Source organism: Papio anubis, chromosome 8 (assembly GCF_008728515.1).
Source record: "Papio anubis isolate 15944 chromosome 8, Panubis1.0, whole genome shotgun sequence".
Taxonomy (NCBI): domain Eukaryota; kingdom Metazoa; phylum Chordata; class Mammalia; order Primates; family Cercopithecidae; genus Papio; species Papio anubis.
Genome location: NC_044983.1, coordinates 131,298,870 through 131,324,598, shown reverse-complemented (window position 1 = coordinate 131,324,598; position 25,729 = coordinate 131,298,870). Strand labels below are relative to the sequence as shown.

Here is a 25,729-nt window from a genome sequence, read left to right as displayed (position 1 = left end):
CCACTGAGCACTGTACCTGGCCCAGGGCATGTACTCAGGAAATAATCATCTCTTCTCGTCCTTCTGACAAGGAATCAGTTCTTCTCAACAAATACCTCGATTATCTGTACAACCACCTAACTTTATGAAAAATAGCCATGGGAAGAGAAGGGAAATCACGCAGAAATCAAGGTGACATTATCATTGCTCTCACAACCTTTCCATTTTAAGGTCAGACAGGGGTTCTTATAGAACTGATGCTCTTAGAAGGTATGAATCTGAATCAGACCATATACATTTACCAACTTTGGCCCCAAATGTACTTGCCATGGGAAGACAATCTCCCAAAGCTAATGCAAAGACCAGAAGGGCTTTGCCTGAAACAGACACCAGCATGTAAGTTGTCCCAGAAGCACACCCTGGGCAAGGACTTGAGCACCTTTCATTTAGGTGTGAGGAGAAAGCTCCACAAATGAGTGGGGAATGGAGAGGAGCAGGGATGGAAGACAATAAATAATGCATTGATGAGCAAGTCACTGCTGCGGGCAGGTGAAGATCTATACCATTGAAGACCCAGGAAGGCTGCACAGAGACCATTGTTGAATTGAGTTATCCCACTCCCAGGTAGTAAGCTGGGGTATATACTGCCCACTTCTGTCCATCATTAGTTGAGGACTATTCTCAGGGGAGCTGCTCTCTGGCATTCTGGCTTGCCTCTGCCCTGCTTGTGGGCAGACCCCATGCTCTGATTAGCAAAGGCCTCAGAAAAAGACTCATATCTTTGGGAGGCTGAGGCGGGCGGATCACGAGGTCAGGAGATCGAGATCATCCTGGCTAACACGATGAAACCCCATCTCTACTAAAAATACAAAAAATTAGCTGGGCATGGTGGCAGACACCCGTAGTCCCAGCTACTCGGGAGGCTGAGGCAGGAGAATGGCGTGAACCCAGGAGGCAGAGCTTGCAGTGAGCTGAGATTGGGCCACTGCACTCCAGCCTGGGCAACAGAGCAAGACTCTGCCTCAAAACAAAAGAAAAAAAAAGAGTCATATGTATTAGCAGAAGAAAGGCTCTGGGTGAAGAAAAGGTGAGTAATGAAGGGATAAGGAGAAAGGCACAAACAGCCCTGCAACAAATGTAGGAGAGGTCTTCTGGGCTTGGGATAGCAGGATATAAAATGTGGCCAAGAATATAGCTTTATTTCAGTTGCATTATAAATATAATTACCAACACAAACAAACAAAATGTTCCTCTAATATGTAGGAGGAGAATGAACAGCTATTAAGCCAGAGGATGTAACATCATGGGAACAGGTTTTGGGCTCTTTTCCTTGAAACCTTTTTTTTTTTTTTTTTTTGAGACGGAGTCTCGCTCTGTCTCCCAGGCTGGAGTGCAGTGGCCGGGTCTCAGCTCACTGCAAGCTCCGCCTCCCGGGTCCACGCCATTCTCCTGCCTCAGCCTCCCAAGTAGCTGGGACTACAGGCGCCCGCCACCTCACCCGGCTAGTCTTTTTTTTGTATTTTTTAGTACAGATGGGGTTTCACCGTGTTAGCCAGGATGGTCTCGATCTCCTGACCTCATGATCCACCCATCTCGGCCTCCCAAAGTGCTGGGATTACAGGCTTGAGCCACCGCGCCCAGCCGAAACTTTTTTTAAAACCATATGCAGCATAGTGATTTTAGCAAACAAGGAACTAGGCCAAATGATCTCTCCTATGTGAAGAAATTTCGTATGTGTCTTATATTAAGAGATTTTAAAATGTTTAATAAGCTAAACAAAGCATCAATATATAAAACTCTCCCATTTTTATTTATTATATCTGTTTTCCATATAATGTATTTAATTGCAAATTTATACTATGTAGTTTTTAACAATGGTTTTAATAGACCAGTCCTCAATGTCTTGCTCTTCTTTTTTCAACTTTTATTTTAGATACAGGAGGTACATATGCAGGTTTGTTACACCCTGCATATATATTGCACCCAGGTAGTGACTAGTACCCAATAGGTAGTTTTTTGACCCACATCCCTCCTACCTCCCTCTCCTCTCTAGTAATCCATAGTGTCTATTATTTCCATGTTAATGTTCATATGTGGCAATGTTTAGCTCCCACATGTAAGTGAGAATTTGTGGTATTTGGTTTTCTGTTCTTGCGTTAATTCACTTAGGATAATGGTCTCCAGCCCCATCCACATTGCTATGAAGGATATTACTTCATTCTTTTTAATGACTGCATAGTATTCCATGGTGTATGTATACCAGATTTTCTTTATCCAATCCACCATTGATGGGCACCTTGGCTGAGTCCATGCCTTTGCTATTGTGAATAGTGCAGCAATAAACATAAATGCATATGTGTTTTTGTTGTAATAATCTATTTTCCTTTGGGCATATACCAGTAAAAGGATTACTAGGTCAAATGACAGCTCTATTTCAAATTCTTTGAGACATCCCCAAAGCACTTTCCACACTGGCTGGACCAATTTACATTCCCACCACCCATGTATAAATGTTCCCTTTTCTTCACACCCTTGCTAGTATCTGTTGTTTTTTCACTTTTAATAACAGCCTTTCTAACTGGTGTAAGATGGTATCTCACTGTGGTTTTGATGTGCATTTGTTTGATGGTTACAAATAATGAACATGTTGCATATGTTTGTTGCCTGCTTACATATCTTCTATTGAGAAGTGTCTGTTCATATCTTTTGCCCATTTTTTAATGGAGTTATTTGTTTTTTGCTTGCTGATTTGTTTAAGTTCCTTATAGATTCTGGATATTAGACCTTTGTCAGCTGCACCATTAGCAAATATTTTCTCCCAGTCTGGAGAGAATTGCAGTTGCTTGTGAGGACTTAGCCAAAAATTCTTCATCAAGGCCAATGTCAAGAAGGGTATTTCCCTGGTTTTCTTCTAGGATTTTTTATAGTTTGAGGTCTTACATTTAAATTGTTAATCCATCTTGAGTTAATTTTTGTATATGGTGAAAGGTATGGGTCTAGAGTCAATCTTCTGCATATGGCTAGTCAGCTATCCCAGCGCCATTTATTGAATAGGTGGTCCTTTCCCCATTACTTGTTTTTGTCAGCCTTGTAAAAGATAAGATCGTTATAAATGTGCAGCATTACACTGTTTTGGAAACTATACCATGCTGTTTTGGTTACTATAGCCTTACAGTGTAGTTTGAAGTCAGGTAGTGTGATGCCTCCAGCTTTATTCTTTTTGCTTAGGACTCCTTTGCCTGTATGGACTCTTTATTACTTCCATATCAGCTTAAAAATTTCAGTTTTACCCTAGAAGAAAACCTAGGCAATACCATTCAGAACATAGGCATGGGCAAGGATTTCATGACTAAAACACCACAAGCAATGGCAACAAAAGCCAGAATAGACAAATGGGATCTAATTAAACTAAAGAGCTTCTGCACAGCAAAAGAAACCACCATCAGAGTGAAGAGGCATCCTACAGAATGGGAGAAAATGTTTGCATTCCACCCATCTGACAAAGGGCTAATATCCAGAATCTACAAAGAACTTAAACAAATTTACAAGAAAAAAATCAAACAATCCCATCAAAAAGAGGGCAAAAGATATGAACAGATACTTTTCTCAAAAAAACATTTATGCAGCCAACAGACACATGAAAAAATGCTCATCATCACTGGTCATCAGAAAAATGCAAATCAAAATCACAATGAGATACCATCTCACAACAGTTAGAATGGAGATCATTAAAAAGTCAGGAAACAACAGGTGCTGGAGAAGATGTGGAGAAATAGAAACACTTTTACACTGTTGGTGGGAGCGTAAACTAGTTCAACCATTGTGGAAGACTGTGGCAATTCCTCAAGGATCTAGAACTAGAAATACCATTTGACCCAGCCATCCCATTACTGGATATATACCCAGAGGGTTATAAATCATGGTACTATAAAGACACATGAACATGTATGTTTATTGAGGCACTATTCACAATAGCAAAGGCTTGGAATCAACCCAAATGTCCATCAGTGATAGACTGGATTAAGAAAATGTGGCACATATACACCATGGAATGCTATGCAGCCATAAAAAAGGATGAGTTCATGTTATTTGCAGGGACATGGATGAAACTGAAAACCATCATTCTCAGCAAACTATTGCAAGCACAGAAAACCAAACACCGCATGTTCTCACTTGTAGGTGGGAACTGAACGAAGAGAACACTTCGACAGGGTGGGGAACATCACACACCAGGGCCTGTCATGGGGTAGTGGGATAGGGGAGGGATAGCATTAGAAGAAATACCTAATGTAAATGACGAGTTAATGGGTGCAACAAACAAACACAGCACATGTATACATATGTAAAAAACCTGCACGTTGTGCAAATGTACCCTAGAACTTAAAGTATAATTAAAAAAAAAAAAAAGCAGAAAAAAATTCCGTTTTATCTAATTCTATGAAGAATGGCATTAATAGTTTGATAAGAATATAATTTAATCTGTACATTGCTTTGAGAAATATGGACATTTCAACAGTATTAATTTTTCCAATCCATAAGCATGAAATGCTTTTCCGTTTACTTGTGTCATCTCTGATTTCTTTCAGTAGCGTTTCATAATTTTCCTTGTGGAGATCTTTCTTCTACTTAGCTTTATTCCTAGGTATTTCATTTTCTTTTGTGGCTATAGTAAATGGAATTATGTCACTGATTTGACTCTCAGCCTGGACATTATAGATGTGTGCAAATGCTGCTGATGTTTGTACATTGATTTTGTATTATGAAACCTTACTAAAACTGTTTATCAGTTCTCGTAGCCTTTTGACAGAACCTTTAGTTTTTTCTAGGTATAGAATCATATAGTCAGTGAAAAAAGATATCTTGATCTCTTCTTTTATATTTGGGTGCCTTTTATTTCTTTCTCTGGCTTGATTGCTTAGGCTAGGACATCCAGTACTATGTTGAATAGGAGTGATGAGTGTGGGCACTCTTGCCTTGTTCCACTTCTCAAAAGGAATTGTTCCAGCCTTTGCTTATTCAGTATGATGTTGGGGATGGGTTTGTCATAGATGGTTATTATTTTTCTGAAGTGTATTCCTTTGATGCCTAGTCCATTTAGGATTTTTTTTTATCATGAAGGGATGTTGGATTTTATTGAAAGTTTATTCTGTAATTATTGAGATGATCATATGATTTTTGCTTTTAATTCTGTTTATGTGGTGAATCACATTTATAGATTTGTATATATTAAAACAGCCCTGCATCCCAAAAATAAAGCCTACTTGATTGTGCTGTATTAACTTTTTAATTTGGTTTGGTAGTATTTGGTTGAGAATTTTTACATCTATGTTCATCAGGGATATTGGCCTGAAGTTTTCTTTTTTCATTGTGTCTCTGCTAGAGTTTGTTATTAGTCTGATACTGATTTCACAGAATGAGTAAGAGAGAAACTCTACTGCTCAAATTTTGGGAATATTTTCAGGAGGATTGATACCAGTTCTTCATATGTCTGGTAAAATTCAGCTGTGAGTCTATCTGGTTCAGAGTTTTTTTGGTTGGTAAGTTTTTTTTTAATTACCAATTGTCTTTAAATCTTGACATTTGTCTATTTATGCTTTCAATCTCTTTCTTATTTGATCTCGGGATTTTGTGTGTTTCCAGGAAATTAGTCATTTTCTCTAGATTTTCTAATTCGTGTGTGAGAATTGTTCATGGATTCTCTGAAGGTCTTTTGTATTTCTGTGAGACTGGTTGTAAAGTCATCTTTTTTCATTTTTAATTGTACTTATTTGGATCTTTTTGTTCTTTGTTCATCTTGCTAGCAGTCTATCAATCCTGTTTACTTTTTCGAAGAACCAACTTTTGATTTTATTTATCTTTCACATGGATTTTTGCATCTCAGTTTCATTAAGTTCATCCCTAATTTTAGATATTTATTTTCTTCTGCTAGCATTAGGGTTCATTTGTTTTTTTTCTCTAGTTCCTTCAAGTACAAAGTTAGTTTGTTAATTGAGATCTTTCTATCTTCCTGATGAAGACATTTAACACTATAAACATTCTTCTTATCATTGCTTTAGCTACATCTCAGAGATTTTGGTAAGTTCTGTTCCTATTTTCATTAATTTCAAATTACTTTTAAAATGTTTGCCTTAATTTCAATATTCACTTTGCAGTTATTTAGAAGAAAGTTGTTTAATGTTCATGAGTGTGTATAGTTTTGGGAAATTTTCTTGATATTAATTTCTCTTTTTGTTGCACTGTGGTTAACGAGTGTACTTGGTATAATTTCAGTATTTTTGAACTAATTGAGACCTGTTTGATGAGCAAGTATTTGGTTAGAATATGTTCCATGTGCAGACGAGAAGAATGTGTATTCTGTGATTGTCGTTAGGTACTCTGTACCTATTAGACAACATATTCCCTTTCCCTTCCTCTTCTCTGCCCCTGGAAACCACCATTCTACTTTGTTTCTATGAATTTTACCACTCTAGGAACCTCATTTAAGAGGACTCTTATGTCATTTGTCTTTTAGTGACCAGTTTATTCCACTAAGCACATCACCCTTGAGGTTCATCTGTGTTGTAGCATGTGCCAGGACTTCCTGACTTTGTAAAGCTGAATAATACACCATTGCATGAATGCACCACATTTTCTTCATCCCCTTATCTATTGATGGACAGTTGAGTTGCTTCCACCTTTTGGCTGTAATGATTACTGCTATAAATATGATGTGTAATCACTCATTTTTTTTCAGATGGAAACACCAGCTCAGTAATGTGGATTAAACAGCTTGCCTGGTTCCAATAGCTACAAGTGGCAGGATGTGGGCTTTGCATTAGTCTGTTCTCATGCTGCTAAAAAAGACATACCTGAAACTGGGTAATTTATAAAGGAAAGAGGTTTAATGGATTCACAGTTCCACATGTCTGGGGAGGTCTCACAATCATAGCAGAAGGCAGAGAAGAAGCAAGTCACATTTTACATGGCAGCAGGCAAGGAGAAGTGCCAAGCAAATGAAGGAAAAGCCCTTTATGAAAACATCAGATCTCATGAGATCTCACTCACTATCACGAGAACAGCAGTATAGGGGTAACTGCCACCATGATTCAATTACCTCCCACTAGATCCCTCCCACAACGTGTGGGGATTATGGGAACAACAATTCAAGATGAGATTTAGGTGAGGGCACAGCCAAACCATATCAGGCTTCCATCCAGTTGCCTTAGTCCAAAGGTCATTCTCTTTTAATTCATTGAATCAATATGGCTTTTTTGAACATCTATACAGCTAGACCCTATGGGAGAGGCTGGGGAAGTGAATAAAACAGACACAATCCTTCAATCCTTGGCCTCTTGATACTTACATTCTACTGAGGGAGACATACAATAGAGCAACAAACAAAATCACAGATTGTGGTAAGTTCTATGAAGAAAAGATGACATGGCGACAGGGGAGGGTAACTGAGGAGCAGGGGTCTTCTTCGTAAGTCACACCAAGGACACAACCCTTGAACGGGGAGAACTGAAGGAAAAGAAGGAGCCAGGCATAAAAGAAGTTAGAAGAGCCTTTCAGGCAGAAGGAGCAGCAAAGCACAACCCCGGGATGGGAACAGGTTTGGCTTAACCGAGGAATGCACATGACACTTGTCTACCTGGAGTATACTGAACCAGAATATGATTACAAACTGAAGATAAATAGGCAGACAGGTGTTAAGTCATACAGGGACTGTATTGTGGATTTTATTCTAAGAGCAGCAGGAAGCATTTGAAGGATTTTAAGGAGAAGAGTACAGTAATCTGACTCACATTTACCAATCTGACTCTATTACACTATTATTAATAATCGTCACTAATATTTATTGTGTGCTTAGTCTATATCAGGCATGGGTTTAAGCTTATATTAACTTACTAATTCATACAACACCTCTAAGAATCTATTATTTTCTGAGACACAGAGAGGTTAAACAATTTTTCCAAAGTCACACAGCTAAAAAGAAATAAAGGTAAGGCCTGAACCTTTGAAATTTGATTTGAATAACTACCCTACCCACTCTGAGAAGACACAAAGTCATTAGTCAGTAAAGTGTTTTGATGCAAAATCTGTTTAGGTTTAGATTTTCTTTTGTTTATTCTCCACAGGCCTACGGCACAGGACCTTCTAGACAATAAAGATTGAATGCCATCACATAGCTGTAAAATTCTTTCCTTTCTTTCTTCCTTCCTTCCTTCCTTCCATCCTTCCTTCCTTCCTTTCTTTGTCTCTCTCTTTCTCTCTCTCTTTCTCTTTCTTTCTCTCTTTCTCTCTCTCTTTCTCTTTCTTTCTCTCTTTCTCTCTTTCGCTCTTTCTCTCTTTCTTTCTAGAGGGAGTCTTGCTCTCTCGCCCAGGCTGGAGTGCAGTGGCACGAATCCGGCTCACTGTAACCTCTGCCTCCTGGGTTCAAGCCTTTCTCCTGCCTCAGCCTCCCAAGTAGCTGACATTACAGGTGCCTGCCACCATACATGGTTAATTTTGTATTTAGTAGAGATGGGGTTTCACCATGTTGGTCAGGCTGGTCTTGAACTCCTGATCTCAAATGATCTGCCTGCCTTGGCCTTCCAAAGTGCTGGGATTCCAGGGATGAGCCACCGCACCCCGCCATAAAGATACTTTCTAATTTGCAAAGTTCATTATTGTGTTTAATCTTCTCAACAGCCCTATGAAATAACAGATATAAAGTGACTTTTACAGTTCTAACTGTTGGACCACAGGAGAGAATGCCTCTTCCTCAGACCAGAGTCTTCCCTCCACATGGCAGCAGATCTGCTAAGGTTACACCACTGGTTTTCTTCCCCATGTCTCACTCTTTGCATTTTTTGTGGAGGTCAGGAGACATTTTATTGGCATGTGTACAAGGAGAAACTCAAGCTTACTTAACTCATGCATTTTATTTATTTATTATTATTTTTTGAGATAGAGTCTCACTCTGTTGCTCAGGCTGGAGTGCAGTGGTGTGATCATGGCTCACTGCAGGCTCGACCTCCTGGGCTCAAGAGATCCTCTGACCTCAGCCTCCCAAGTAGCTGGGACTACAGGCACACGCCACCATGCCTACCTAATTTTATTTTGCATATTTTGTAGAAACATAATTTAGCCATGTTGCTGAGGCTGGTCTCGAACTCCTGGGCACAAGCGATTATCCCACTTTGGCCTCCCAAAGTGCATTTTTCTCTCCTCTACTTCTTGGCAGCTGGCTGCCAACAGATAACTGGAGACTTCAGTTGCTTTCAGCCATGCAGAAAACTTGGCAATAGAGGCCAGAAGAAGGCTGCCCAGTCCAGGAGTCTACTAACCAGGGCAATGGGTCTGAGTTTGAAGCTTAACTATCTCCAGCCTTCCTCCACCATGAGTGGTAAAGGGGATATTTTCACACTCTCATTCTAATCTATATATTTTTTTTTTCTTATTCCTCAACTGGTTTAGAACTTAGACAGGGAAAAGAGGCATTACATCTGCTGCCCTCCTAACCCAAACACTAGACATATAATGGTGACTTAAGAACTTTCGGGTCAGTTCTATTTTTCAGAGGTCCGAAGACCTACATCAAGTCACATATCCCATCAATGAGTTAAGATTGCAGCACATACCTGTCCTCTGCGGCCCAGGGACTTAATGAATCAGTGAATGAGCAGACACGTGTGAATCAGTGCCCACCACAGCACATGTCTCAAAGGGTTTCTCAGAGAACGCTCTCCCCTCCATGCTGCGAGGGTTTTCAGCAAGGCAATGGTGCCTCTTACTCATGACTCCAATAAGGCAGGTGCCTGGCTCCAGGAACATTTCTTCCAGCTTGTCTAGCCAAGAGCCATACTGACTTCAGGCATCACTAGCCGTGTGCCGAATCTGCCATCAATAATTCAGGCAGCTGAGAAGCTGTCTGCTTTTCTGCAAAAACACTGCTCATTCTGCACTCACAGCACCACAGTCATGTTGAAGCAACTGCTTCCTTGTCAGGTGGGAGCAGACAGTAAAAACAAGGAATGACATTTTCTCTCCAGCAAGAAATAAGTAAAAATAAACACTCTCAATGGTAGATGACATCAGATCACAGAGTAACATTATTCAAAGGTCAGAAGGTGGAGCCAAATGCCAAATGCTGAGAGAAAAGATTGCTTTTCTGATGTGGGTACCTGTGGTCTCCCCTAATGCCTAATTACTACCAACCACTTGATTGCCTATAGAAAAGATCATAGCCTTAGGAAAATCTTTCTTTGGCTTCGTTTCTTGACATTGTATTTTCTTTCTTCTCTTTTGTAACACAAGAAGTGGAAAAAAGTTTTCATTTTCTTATGAAACTAATATTTGGGTACTGGTTAAAATATCTGCTTTTACCATTAATAAGAAGCAGAAGTCTGAACTGTTATCTGATTACATCTTTTAAGTTGTTATTGGAAGAATACAGTGAGATAAAAGATTAGGATTGTGATTACAGTCTACTTATAGAATAATTATGAAAATGTTATAATTAGGAACATGTTATTTGGCTGGTATTCACTTGTCTTTCTTCAGCATAGATCAAGTGATGCTATTTTCTGCCTTATAATCTGTGATAACTATGGATTTTATAAGATGTACTGAAGTCATTGTTCACAATGTCTTAAACCTTCTCAAATTTGTATTTTGTTGCCACCACTTTGGATAAAAATCCTAGTAGTCTATCCTTTAATAATCTTCAGAATATGACATATTAGATTTTTTTTTTCAATGTGACTTCAGGTCACAAACAGTGGCTCATACGTATAATCCCAGCACCTTGGGAGACTGAGACAGATGGATCACTTGAGCCCAGGTGTTTGAGACCAGCCTGGGCAACACAGCAAAAACTTGTCTCACAAAAAATACTAAAATTAGCTGTGTCCTGTGGTGAGTGCTGGTAGTCCCAGCTACTCGGGAGGCCAAAGCAGAAGGATCACTTGACCCCAGGAGGTTGAGGCTGCAGTGAGCCGTGATGGCACCACTGCACTCTAGCCAGGGGAAAAGAGCAAGCCCCTATAAAAACAAAAACAAAAACCAAAAACTGACTTCAATTTAGCATTCTTGATTCATTTTCTGGAATACTTCTCCCCAGCTCTATCTTCTTCCCTATGTGACATCCTCAAAGCAGAAAATGTATTTGGTTGGTTTTGCTGCCCAAAGTAGTGGCTAGTAAGCCTTGGGCCACCAGACGGCAGCCTTCATGTCCATTTCACTGTAAACTTCACCACACACATATTGACCTCTCTTCCTTTCCTGTTCGCAGGCATCTCTGATAGTGGAGCACCACCTGAACATCAGATCTGCCTAGGGTCCAGAAACAATGGCATTTTCTTCATCTTTTGCTGCCAAAAAACAATCACCAGGTAGCAATGACTTAGCATAATAGCAGTCATGTGTTTTGTTTATGAATCTGGAGTTTACTGAGCCAAGCTAGAAGGTTCTCACATGGAGTCAGTCGTGAAGCTGAAAGCAAGTGGTGTCTGGGCTCGCAGCTGTCTTTATTCACATGCATGGACAGTAACACCTGGGGCTCCTCAGGTCTCTCTCTCTGTGTACATAGGCGTCTTAGGGTGGCTCCCAGACAGAAACCTGCAGGGGCCACATGACCTCTCCTAACCTGGCCTGGAAAGTCACATGGTATCATTTCTGCCACACTCTTTGAGTCAAGGAAGTCCCAAAGCCTGCCCAGTTTCATGAGGAGAGGACATAGATATCACCTCTTGATAGAATGTGTGTCAATGAATGCGTAGACACAGTTTAAAGCCACCACATATGGTTACCCATTCACTAAATACCTTCTATATCTAGATGCTACGTTAAACCCTGTCTTAATTTCATTTGATCGTTTTAGCAATCCCATTGGAAAGGCTGTTTACCCATTTTGGAGAGAGAAAAGGACTTAAAAAGCAGAGTGCTTACATAGCTTCACAGAGCTAAGACGTGTGCGTCTAGGTTAAAGCCAGGCTCATGACTATGTGATCAGCTGCTTCCCTGCAGCCTCACCATGCCTAGCATATTGTGGGCTCACTCTCTATATACCTGGCCAATGAACGAGTGAAAGCATAAATATTGGGTTTCAAATTCTGTGCTATTAAGCATTCAATATTACTTCAAAAAGGTTAAAATATTACAAACTCCTCTCTTGTGCTCCAGAGCATGTTTTTGTATTTCCAACTGCTGACCCAGGTCTTTTATTTATTCATTTCTTCATACAAGTATATCTCCAGCATAGATTTGTCTAAGATTTACAATGGTCCAGACACTTTGCCAGGTGCTAAGGACAAGGACAAGTGGTCCTTGTCATTATGGAGTTTCTATTGAAGAGAGGAGGACAGCATTTAAAAAGACATGATCTTCTGAATTAATGATTTATAGTTGTGATAAATACCACAAAGGGTCATCTTAGGGTTGTGATCCAAATAGAATTTTTCTCTGATATTAATGGCACTGTTCTGTGAGTTTCGTTATTACAAAGGCTAGCTGATGTGTCAGACTAGCTGACAGAATCACCTGTGCTATGTTACCCAGACTCCAGTCAGCAGAGGTTGACCAGGCCCCTTGAGCATCAAGGTTTGCCTCTGGGTGCCTACTCTATGGTTATTTCATTATTATGTTATGATTATAATGTCATGTTTAACATATCTAATTGATTGATTATTCAAACATGGCTTCTCAACATTGGCATTAGGGACATTTGGGCAAAATAATTATTTGCCACAGAGACAGTCCTGTGCATAGTAGGATATTTCACCATGTCCTAGACCTCTGTACACCAGATGCCAGAACCACACACTCCTCTAACAGATCAAAATATCCTCAAGCATTTTTAAATGTCCTCTTGTGGACAAATCTGCTCCCAGTGAGGACCAGTGAGTTAGAGCAAATAGGTGAAAATTCATAAGCTTCTATTTGTTAGCTGTGAGCCCTTAGGCAAGTCGTTTAACCTCCCAAAGCTTAATGGTAATGATATCATCTATAAAACAAGGATATGCATAGTGAGTTGCTCACAAGGTTTTTGTAAGAACTGTAGTAATGTTAGCTAACATTTTTAAGAGCTTTGTATTGGCCCATTATCCTGCTGCTATGAAGAAATACCTAAGACAGGATAATTTACAAAGAAAAGAGATTTAATTGACTCACAGTTTCGCATAACTAGGGAGGCCTCAGGAAACTTACAATCATGGCAGAAGGCACCTCTTCACAGAGCAGCAAGAGAGAGAATGAATGCAAACAGCAGAAATGCTAGACGCTTACAAAACCATCAGATCTCATGAGAGCTCACTCTCTATCACAAGAGCAGCATGGGGGAGACCGTACCTATGATTCAATTACCTCCCACAGCATCCCTCCCATGACACATGGGGTTTATGAGGAGTGAAATTCAAGATGAGATTTGGGTGGGGACCAAGTCAAATTGTATCATGCTTGTTATATTCTAGACACTATTTTAAGTATCTCCATGTATTGACTCCTTGAATACCCACAAAGTTCTCTTGAGGTACGATTATTTATTTCCATGTTATATGTAAAGAAGCTGAGGAAACAAGCAATATACCTAAAGCCACAGAGGTGCTCTGTGCAACAGATGGAAAGTGAACTCATGAAGTCTGACTCTAGAACTCAAACACTACCCCATTTTTCTGTGGTCTGTAATGTGCTTTGGAAAGGTGATCTATTCTTTCTAGCAACAAGGTGCAATATTACCAGCTTATTCCCAATGGCCACTGGTTGCCTCACCAATGAATCCACAAGAGCTACAAAAGGAATTTTAGAAGATAAAGTGACATATGGCTTTAGTAAAAAGACTAACAATAAAATAATAAATAATATGTTCTCTATTCTTGGCATCATGTTAAGCATTGAAAATACAGACATGAACAAGGTCCAAGACATGTTGTCAAGTTTTGCAAATTTCCCACCAAATTTCCCATTGTAATTTAGAAGGATCAACCTCTTCCTGTTACATTGCAGGGGCACTGGAGGACTGTGAACGCCAAAGGTAAATATGTGTCCTGAGGCTGGTTGGTCAGAGGGAGTGAGTGGATGCACCTGGCCACTGAGTGGCATGAGGACTGTCCACAGCTTCTCAGAAAGGGCTGGGAGAAAGGGAACCTGGAGACAAGAAGATCAGTTAAAGAAGCTGCTATAGTATCTGTATTAGTCTGTTTTCACACTGCTATAAAGCACTGGCCGAGATTGGGTAATTTATGAAGGAAAAAGGTTTAATTGACTCACAGTTCTGCAGGGCTGGGGAGGTTTCAGGAAGCTCACAATCATGGTGGAAGACGAAGGGGAAGGAAGCACTTTCTTCACAAGGTTGCAGGAAGGAGAATGAACACAGGAAGAGCTGCCAAACACTTATAAAACTGTTAGATCTCATGAGAATGCACTCACTATTATGAGAACAGCAATGGAGTAAACCACCCCCATGATTCAATCATCTCCATCTGGTCTCTCGCTTGACATACGGGGTTCATGGGGGTTATGGGGATAACAATTCAAGATGAGATTTTTGGTGAGAACACAGCCAAACCTTATCAGTATCCCAGCAAGGAAGGGAAGCCTCAGTTGAGGCTCTCACAGTAGGAATACAAAGCCATTTGCATGTTTCCAAGGACAGATGAAGCAGAACAGAGATTTGAACACAGGCTGATTCCACAAAGCAGAAGACCTTGCAAGCTACGTAATTTTGGAAAGTTAAACAATACTTCTGAGTTTCAGTTTCCTCATTACAAAACAGTGATAATAGTGCTGACATATCCAGATGCCGTAAAGATTAAATAGGACCAAACCAGAGAATGCATGTAATGCAAGACATTTGTGAATTCCCCAATTAATTTTAGGTACTGTTATAATTACTGTAAAGCATTTAGCACAGACTGGGCCTGAAAAACTAGTAGCTTTTTCTTGCCCAGCACTCTTTCCATTGCTTCCAGTCTCTGCCTCACTTCCCTGAGGACAATGTCATTGTGAACACTGACCTAATAAAGATGCACAGAAACCTCTTTTTATAGATTGAATCAATGCAAAGCAAAACAAAACCCAAAAAGGCAATGTAATTCTCTTTCGTGTTTTGCAAGTTCCATTGGGATTTCCTTTCCAAATGAAGACATTCTATTTCTGTTCCAGGAAATAAAGATATTGGAAATAAGAACGTTCCCCCTTAAGATTCACTATTCAGTAGCTCAGCAGTTTCTCCATTTTATTTTTTCATTTTCCCATATATCATCTGACTTATATTCACTCTCCTGTGTTCTCTTGCCAAGAATAGTTGAATACATTTAAAGAGGAAAAAATAGCCATTCAGACCAAAGCATCCAAACCTAATAAATACTGTTTGTTCCTTCAACTCATTCACTCAGCAAATAAGTATTGTGTACCTACTATGTGCCTGGTTTTGTTCTAGCCACTAAGAAAACAGATTTATATTAAAAAAGAAAAAAGGAAAGAAAGGTCTCTGCTATCAAGAGCTTTCACTCCAGTGGTGGTGGGGATCAGTAAGGGGAATGAACGTAAGTGATACCATTTAGATCATAATTAAGGTTATTAATAGAATACAAAGGATAGGAAATTAGGAGACACAGGCACTTTCTAAGACAGAGAAGGCCAAGAAAAGGCTCTCTACAGAGGTGGTATTTGAACTAAACTTTTTTTGACAGTATCGAAAAGCAAGCCATGGGAAGTTCTAGGAAGGTCATGTCTGGTGTAGAGACAGCAAGTGAAGCTCGTGTACTGAGAAATTGCAGAAGGTCTCTGGCTGGAGTATAGCTGGAGCAAAATGGGAAAGAGAAACCAGGTAAGGGTGACCGTGGAGAGAGGGCAGAGGGCAGGTCATATGAAATCTCCTAAGCTCTGGTAGGAACTTTGGATTCTTATTCTAAAAGAGGTTAATGGGGACTTAAAGAAGAGCCAGAGAAGATGTTGAGGGTATAGACTGATCAGGTTTATATCTGATATGATCAGACTGGCTGTTGTGTAGAGAAGAGAAGCAAGGCAGAGAGGATAGGCTGGAGGCCATTGTAGTAGATGCTGATCTGAGCCAGAGATGATGATGTCCAGACTGGGGCAGTTGTAGAAAAGATGGCAAGAGGTGCTTACATGTGGGACTACTGGGTGGCAGAGTCCCAGGATTTGCGAACAGACTGTGGGTATCTTGTGAAATAAATGGAGTAGTAAAGATGACCACCAAATGTTTTTGCTTGAGGAATTGTGGGGAGGGTGGTGTCGTTTTCTGAAATGAGGGAGGTTGCAGGAGAAACAGGTTTCAGGGTGCAGAGGTGCAACTTGCATCTCAAGCTGTTTGTTGTAAACTGGTTGAGTGAGAGAGCAGCCTACTAGACATCCTAAAAAGATCCTACAGAACCACTCACTAGGTGGGTTCATGTGTGGATGGATCAGCAGAGATGTTAAAGCTCCAACCTCTGCTAGATCATTTACTAAGTGAGGATTTGTTAACATTAACCACCTGGCATGCACCTAGCACAGTGCTAACAGGAACTTGGGGAAGAAAAAACTGAAGAAAACACAGCCCCTGCCCTCAAGGTGCTTACAATGGAGAAAAAACACAAAAATCAATTAGTGATGAACATGATTGAATGAGTTTTTAAAAAGAAGTTTGAAAGTACATGTGCCAAGACAGAACAGAAGGTAAGTGACAGAGGGACCATTTTGCAAGACTCTGAAAGAGGATAGAAGGGGCTGAGTTGCATATTACAAAATGAATTGGAGTTCACAGGTTGGGGAAAAAGAGGAAGATGGAAGAGAATGTCCAGAAATCATGTAGGTGTGGAAAGGCTGGTGCTGGATACTCCACGTTGTCCTGTATGTGTGGTGAAGAACACCAAGAGATTGGTTTAAGACAAGATTTGAAAGCTGCGGAGGCCCAAATACATGAAGTCTGCAGAAGGAGCCTGTATTAGTGAGGATTCTCTAGAGAAACCAGAATGAAATATAAATATGTATGTGCAAGTAGTTATTATAAAGCATTTACTTACATGATTATGGAAGCTGGCAAGTCCAAAATCTGCAGTGTGGGCCAGTAGGCTGGAGACCCAGAAGAGTGGATGGTGTAGATGAAGTCCAAAGGCCATCTGCTGGAGAAGCCCCTCTTGCTCAGGGGAGACCTGTGTTTTTGTTCTATGCAGGCCTCCAGCTGATTGGATGAGGCCCACTCACATTATGGAAGACAATCTGCTTTAATCAAAATTTACTGCTTTCAATGTTAATCTCATCCAAAAACATCCTCCTTAAATTGACACATAAAATTAACCATCACTGAGCCCAGTGCAGGATTTGAAAAGAAACAATCAGTATCTAAAACCCAATCTTACCATGCTAGTTGAGTGAACCTGGAAAACAATTACAATACTGACTATTTATTGTGTGATTGAGACTATAGGAATTATTTTATTTTAACTCATTCAATCCTTGCAGCAATCCATTAACAGAAGTATTGAGAATATCATTTTACAGAGTAGTAAATTGTGTTTAACCTGTCCAAGGACAGATGAAGCAGAATTGGGATTTGAACACAGACTGATTCCAAAATCTACGCTCTTTAACAAGACTGTGCTGTGACTTTTTTGAGACACTTTTTATTAAACTCCCCTACTTATAAAAATTAGGCATACTAAGACCCGGTAAAAATTAAGTGGCATAAAATCAGCTGGCAAGGTGGCTGAATCTTCATAGGTGGTAAATAAATTCTAGTACCCTTCCTGTCACATAATCAGATGAGTTTTTCCATTCACTCATTCATTCATATATTTAACCAATAATTATTGGATCCCAATTTTGTTACTACCATTAGTAGTAGCCTTTGCAGAGTGAGATGATCGGCCTCTTATCCTCCATCAGTCATGGACTGGGCATGGGTGATATTCTGCATTGGTCATGAAATAAAATCCAGACTTCTCAATACAGCATCCAAGGTCTTTCTCACTTGAGCTCCCACTGCTACCTCCCCCTCCTCATGCTCTGTGCAGTACATGACACCTGTATAGACCACACGTGGCCACATTCCAGGCAACCAAATGGACTTGTTGTGAGTGTTACACAGACATCTCAGTGCTAAGCTGATTATCTCATTTTTCCTATTATATTTGCTGCTATATCTTTATAAGAAGTACTATTATTTTCATTATATGGGAATTACTACTACAGCAGTAATAGTAGCTCTAATTTGTAATGGTAGCTCTAATTTATTCATTTAGAAATAAACTATCGCAAGAACAGAAAACCAAATACCGCATGTTCTCACTCATAGGTGGGAATTGAACAATGAGATCACTTGGACATAGGAAGGGGAACATCACACACCGGGTCCTAATGTGGGGAGCAGGGAGGGAGGAGGGATAGCATTAGGAGATATACCTAATGTAAATGACAAGTTAATGGGTGCAGCACAGCAACATGGCACATGTATACGTATGTAACAAACCTGCACGTTGTACATATGTACTCTAGAACTTAAAGTATAATTTTAAATATATATATATATATATGTATATATATTTGTTGAGTACCTTTTGCAATTAGTAAGCTGAGAAGCCATGAAGTGCTTTGAGCAAAGGAATGATATGATCAAGCTTATTATTCAAAAATATTATTCAGATTGTTGTATTGGAAACACGGTGATGAGAAGACAAGCTTCAAAGCACAGACAGCAGTTAAGAAGTTGTTACAAACTATCCAGATAAGAGAAGAAGGGACTTTGGACCATTGTGAAATGAGTGGAGGTGGTGAGAAGTGGTCAAATCTGGATCTAGTATGAAGACAGAGGAGTTTTCAAGGTAAGTTGAAAGATTGGATGCTGAGGATGAGAGAAAGAGAAGAGCCAAAGATAATTTAAGGCTTTTGGCCCGTGCAGGCAGAAAGCTGGAGTCACCACTAACTGAGATGGGAAGACCTGTGAAAGGCAGGTTGGACAAGCTTTTGCTTGAAATGTCTCTTAGACATCCACATGGAGACCATCAGTTAAATTACTTGTACAGTAATGGAAATAAATGTACCAGACATTGGACTGGGTACTGGGGAGATAAGCTAAAAGGTAGAGTTTTGCCTTTAACCATTTCACAGTTGACAAGAGGTGTTGAAGCTGCTATAATAGAGGCATGTCCAGATTGGGAGCCCAGGGACACAGAAAAGGAACACCTGCTGAGAGCAGAATTCTTAGAGGAGCAGTGACTTGAAACAGTCTCTAAATTCATTGGAAGCCCTTATTGTCAATAAAATGGGGCTGCCACTGTTGGCTAATTAATCAAAAAAATCATTTTAAGAGAGGATCATACAAATAACACATACACACTCTAAGCAGCTTATAAATATTTTAGATTAACTTAAAACATAAAAATCTGGGCTGGGCGCAGTGGCTCATACCTGTAATCCCAGCACTCTGGGAGGCCAAGGCGGGTGGATCACGAGATCAGGAGATCAAGACCATCCTGGCTAACATGGTGAAACCCCATCTCTACTAAAAATACAAAAAAAAAAAAAAAAATTAGCCGGGCGTGGTGGCGGGCGCCTGTAATCATAGCTACTCGGGAGGCTGAGGCAGGAGAATGGCATGAACCCAGGAGGTAGAGCTTGCAGTAAGCTAAGATGGTGCCACTGCACTCCAGCCTGGGCAACAGAGCGAGACTCTGTCTCAAAAAAAAAAAAAAAAAAAAAAAGAAAGAAAAGAAAAGAAAAAATAAATCTGTTGTTGTTTGCCAAGGTTCGGATGTACAACCAAGGCCTTGATTTGAGGATGGGTTCTAGATTGGTTGCAGTTTGCTCCAGTCTTAATTGCACAGATCACACTCATAATGTATGGTCTTTGATTTCCAACGTGAGTTTCTTCAAAGTAAACTAAAAATGTAAAGACACTCGGAAAAGCAATGAGAATACAGACTTTTGAATTTTTCTTTTACTTCCTAATCCCATCTTTTACTGATGTAACTGAAATTATAAAAACTACCTTGATCAAATATTCTATCAAATCCAATCTTTCCAAAGCATTTACATTTGTTTTCATAGAAACAACTCTCTTTGTCCTTGCATTCACATTTTGCCATTTGCATAGTAATTAGCTAAATGAATACATATAAACAGTACAACTGACGCAAACACAAGTGCTGTCAGACTCTATACACTATCGAAATATTTTATCAAGAATGGCTGGGACTGTTGAAGCAGCAAATGATGAAGTGAAGCTCATTTAAGAGACTGCCTGAAAAAGAAAGAGAACCTTGAAAGGCTCTGTATGCAGCCTCTCTTTACACCCATATTTCTTCCCCCCACCACCCCACCTATAAAGTCCTGTATGGGCTACAGCCAAAGTAATCAGACTAAATGAATATATGACTTGGAACACATCTGCTGGAAATTATTTAATTTTCCTCTTTTGTTTCAAGGTAATATTAATAGCTAACATTTCTTGAGTGCTCATGATATGCCAGGTACTATTCTAACTACCTCCTAGGCACTAACTTATGCTGTCCTCAGAAAACTCCATGAGGTGGATGGTGTTACGAGCTTCATTTGTCAGGTGGGATGGGTAAGGCTCAGAAAGGCAAAGCCAAAATTCCTTAGTGCATCAAGAGTCCTATGTCCTGTCTCATTTCTTTGTCTACACAAATACAACACTCTAGAGCAGGGGTTATCAAACTTTTTCTGTAAAGGGCCGGGTACTAAATAGTTTCAGCTTCATGGGCCATACAGTTTTTGTTATAACTACTCAACTCTGCTCTTGCATTAGGAAACAGCCGCAGATATTATAGAAACAAATAAATGTGACTGTTTTCCAAAAAAAACTTATTTTGAATGTAGATGGTATGCCAACTGTGGACCATGAGCTGTAGTTCACAGACCCCTTCTCTAGATAAAGAGACTTATTCATTTCTCAAGCAAACTATATAGCACTTGGTCGGATAATTCTCTATCCTATCTTCTGAGGTTCTTGTTTAACTTTTATCATATTGTTCTATTGTTTATTTTTGTTTTGTATTAGTTAAACCCTAATATTCTGTGACTATCAAAGTAGAACTCTATTTCTTACTCACATAAAGTCCAAAATTGTTGTACTGGCTAAAGGCAATTCTTCTACGTGTGGTGATCTGAGGACCCCTGTTCTTCCCATCTGTGGGTCTGCCACCATCAACATGTGGATTCTAAGGTCATTCTAGAAATAGAACACATTGGAAGATTACAGACAGGAAGGCTAGAGGTGTGAGGAATAGTCACGACTTCCTAAAGGAAATGTCATCTAACATGCATTTTGAAAACCAGATGGAATTTTAATAAATGACGAGGGTAGAGAGTATTCATGGCTAAAAGAAGAGCGTGAGCCAATTACATATCTGTGCAGGAGTGAGATATCCGGGCTGCAGAATAGAGAATATATAATGAGTAGTAAGAGATTGGTTCACCCCATGAAAGGAAATAAGTCATATTTAAAAGCCAGGCTATAGAGAGTATTTTAGGTAGTCAACAATGGATAGATATCAAATACTTTAAAACTTTGTTTCGAGACTCTCTGATCCTATTAAGGGCAAAAATTGTTTGGGGAGAATGTAAACAGGAAACTGTATGTAAGGAGGACCAGGGAAAGGAGAAGGGGGAAGTAGGAGAAACAATTTGGAGGTGACAATTATAATGGGGCTCCCATTACAGGTACCTAAATAAAACATTGGTACAAAAATGTGATGTAGGGCAAAGAGCATTAGACTTAAAGGCAGAAAACCTGAACTTGAGACTTATCTCCCACCATAAGTAATTGTCGCTTTGAGTCAATCAGTTCTCCTTTCTGGGACCCCAGAGTTTTGTTTCTCACAGAAGAGAGTCAGAGTGAAAAAAAACAGAAGCATCTGGCCGGGCGCGGTGGCTCAAGCCTGTAATCCCAGCACTTTGGGAGGCCGAGACGGGCGGATCACAAGGTCAGGAGATCGAGACCATCCTGGCTAACACGGTGAAACCCCGTCTCTACTAAAAAATACAAAAAACTAGCCGGGCGTGGTGGCGGGCGCCTGTAGTCCCAGCTACTCGGGAGGCTGAGGCAGGAGAATGGCGTGAACCCGGGAGGCGGAGCTTGCAGTGAGCTGAGATCCGGCCATTGCACTCCAGCCTGGGCGGCAGAGCGAGACTCCGTCTCAAAAAAAAAAAAAAAAAAAAAAAACCAGAAGCATCTTCCTGGAGTACCAGTGTTCAGGTGTTCTACAAAGACTAAAAATAAACAAAGAATCCATCTTCAATCTCTACCACCTGGAGTCCAGGGGAAGAGTCAAACTACAAATGCAAAAAGATTCAAAAAGGGACTGGAGGCTGTCCATGAGAAACTTCTACACATTTTCACCACCGTTGGCCTGTGAGAGATTTAATAGCCTGAGAGTGAGGATGAGGAAGCTCCTGGGGGGACTTCCATTTCCGCTGATAATAGCATCCATTAATTTATTCAACTTGCTGGCCTATTTTTTCCCTATTGTCCAGAATCCATCAAATTATTCTGCCCTCTCACAAGAATTGCTGATAGCCATTGATCGATTACTTTGTTTACAGAGGCTTGCAGTGAGCCAGCTTTAAAATAAAATTAAAATGGAAAAAAAAAAAAAAATCCTACAACAACCCTGCAGCAATCGGGAAATTAATTGTTTTCTTCTAAAGCATGCTAGAGGCTGAGATTAAAAAGACTCAGCCCCGCATCCCTAAAGGATCACAACACAGAAGGTGCTCCATTTACCAACAAGTAGTGTTCAAACAGCTCTAACACCATTAAAACTCAATAATACTGTATATTGAACACTTATTTGTGCTAGGCTCTATGCTCAGTATGTTCATCGCCAAAAAGTTATTCTGTGGCTTTAAAGAAAGCCAAGCACACACTTTTCCTCCTGGCTGCTCCGGGAAACATTCACCACACCACTCAGCCCCGACACTGATGAGTACCTGTAGATGGTGCTTACACAAAACAGAGCAGTCTGGAAGTCATTTCGATAAATGATACTTTCCTCTCAGCAATGGTTGAACACGCAGGTATTGTCACCTCTAAGTGCATCTAAATTGCCCAGCATGGTCAAAGCATCACTTAAGCTCTAGGAATGTTTTGCCTGATTCTGAAATGGGGAGCTATTTTAAAACACAGGTCTTGTCCAGACACGTAATAAAAGTGTGAGAACTTTTCTTTCCAGATCCCTCTCAAATTCTGGCCCACCCTCAAATTCCTATATCTAGCTCTCTATCTATCCCCATGTATCTCCTAAGTCATCTCAGCCATGAGAAACATCCTAAGTGTGGGCCGTAGGCACAGAAGTACTGGGACTGAGCCACCATTCAGATTTCCTGGGATTTGGAACTTCCCCAACTATTGCAGTGGCTTTGTGCCTGAAAAAAAAAAAAGTGAATTAAATTGTTGCTACCTAAAAGTGTCAAAAGCAAACTGGCTCTGTAAAGGATATGAGGTCAGAAAATGAAAGGAAAGGAAGAACAAATCAATGTTTCTGACTTGTAGGAGCATGGCAGGTTTGCTATAACAAAGGGATTGGATAAATTGGACTTGAATCCCAGCTCAGCCATTTTCTAGCTATATAATCTAAGAAAAGTACCTTCACTGAATCTCCAATTTCTTGACTTGTGATGAACACTTGTGGTGGGAAAGGTTAGCACACTTATCTGTTGTGGGACTTAACTGAGACAATGTGTAAAAAATCAGCACCTGGAGCACAGAGGGAGATCTGTGCATTTTAATTCCTCATACCTACCCCTCCTCTCATTCAATAAGCCCTTGGAAAGACTCTATTCCCTGGGCAACCCCCTTGGTCTCTGGCCATCCATTCAACAAATAAGTCCAGAGACTGTTCTATGCGCCAAGCACTGAGCTCTGCACTGTGAATGCACTAACAGTCAACATTCACTCTGGTTCTCAAAGAGGTGAGAGTCTTAGTTAGGGACTAGACACAAAGACGAGTAGCTATAATAACATCAGGACAATGCTATAGGTTGACAAAGGGCTTCATGGGGATACAGAAGAGGCACACGCAGTCTATCCTTGGGGACTTTCATCAGGGAAGGTTTCCTAACAGGAAAAGAAAAGCACCTGAAATGAGTCTTAATGCATAACTATGGATTACGGCAAAGCAAAGCAAAGAGGTCAAACAACAGCACAGTGTTTTCAGGGACTGATACACGATCTGTGGTTCTGCAAAATTATATGCGAGAAATGGAGTAGCCGGAGATAAAGCTGGAAAGCTACATGGGACAGAATCATGGAGGGCTGTATATTCCTTGAATCTATAATACAAGCATGTTAGGAGCTGATGGTGATAGGAAAATACAGGAAGAATCTGGAGTGGGGAAATTGAGTGTAATTTTAAAAAGCATATTCTACATATCTATTGTTTTCATAACACAAATTTTTACAGAAAGTGAAACACGAAATCTTTTTGACTAGTGAGTAACTTGAAGAGGGAAACTAACATTTATTGTGCGCTTACCATGTGACATGCATTTTTCAAGATATTTGTATGTATGATAAAGCTTTGTAGAAAGGGGCAGGTTAAAAAAGAGTAAAAAACAACATTTTAGGGCATTGATAGCCTTAAAGATTTTAACCAGAGTCTATACCTACATCTTTGCTGGATTCCTCTAAAATCAATGAGCAAGCAAACGTTAGAAAAAGGGAGACCCTGGACATAGGGAGATCTATCGAGAGACAATTGCAGTCACCCTGGAGGCTATTGTAAGAGCCTGAATAATGGGGATGTGGATAAGGATGGTAAAGGTGTTAGAAAAAGCGTATGTGAGGTAAGTCAGGTGGGCGTGGGGATATATGGGATGTGCAACACAAAGGAGCAACCGGAAACAGAGAAGGAATCCCAACTAGCTGATGGGATGACTGAATGGATAGGAGAGCCATCAACTGGACTAAGGATACCTGAGGAGGCAGGAGAAGGAGGAAGATAGCAGGTCAGCTCAATTTTGGGTCAGTTTCTCACCCATGCAGGCTCTGGGGCTGATGCTGAATTTGACATAAACTCTTGTAAATCTATGCATAAGTCATTAGGTTAGTCACATCATAAACCTTCCAATGACTTCTGCTCTTACGGAATTTGCTGCTCTTTGGGGCCTGGAATTGGCCTTGGTATTACAGCTTTATAGTTCATTGTGTTATGGACCTTGGCTTATAATGTTGGCAAAGGAACAGGAAGCTTGATATCCAGTGTGGGTCTATTCTATGCACAATTCTAGTTCTTTTCCATTGATTTCAACCCTCCGGTCTAAACTTGGTCTCACTTTTTTGAATTTTTTCATTCTTGTCTTTCTTTTTATTGGCTGTGTGGGTTGGTTGTGAGACATGAAGGTAACTGACTGTTAAACTAGACAGAAGTGAACCATAAATGGACAAATCCCAGAGAGAGATATATTTGGAAGTACTCTAGTAGTCTAAATCTTTACCTTAGGACTAGCAAACTCAGGACACAACATATGATCAGTACCAAAGAAAACAAAACGAAACGAAACAAAACAACAACAAAAAACAGATGTGATCAGGTTCCCTTATTCCTGGTCTCTTAATGATTTTCTGACCCCGACCTTCTGTTTTCATTCTCCACCATAATCTATGTGCCTCTTCAAATCTAATCCATGGAACTAATTTTCTAGCTCTGATCTCATTTTTCCCTGTTAACGACATTTCATGTTCATCCATTGCATTTCAACCATTTTCTCTGCAGGTAAATTGCTTGTCTAGTTCATTCTCATCTTGAAGACTCTATTTCTAGCTAATCCA

General features: G+C 40.1%; 1 long non-coding RNA gene across 1 annotated transcript in view; it reads right to left on the bottom strand.

Moving 5' to 3' along the window:
- Positions 1 to 19,652: 19,652 nt before the first annotated feature.
- LOC110744019 overlaps positions 19,653 to 25,729 on the bottom strand; it is a 63,052-nt gene continuing 56,975 nt past the window's right edge. Inside the window, exons 4-5 of the long non-coding RNA XR_002524037.2 lie at positions 21,012 to 21,130; positions 19,653 to 20,179 (exon numbers count right to left, since the gene is read on the bottom strand). This is a non-coding gene — a long non-coding RNA (uncharacterized LOC110744019). The remainder of the gene's footprint in view (positions 20,180 to 21,011; positions 21,131 to 25,729) is intronic.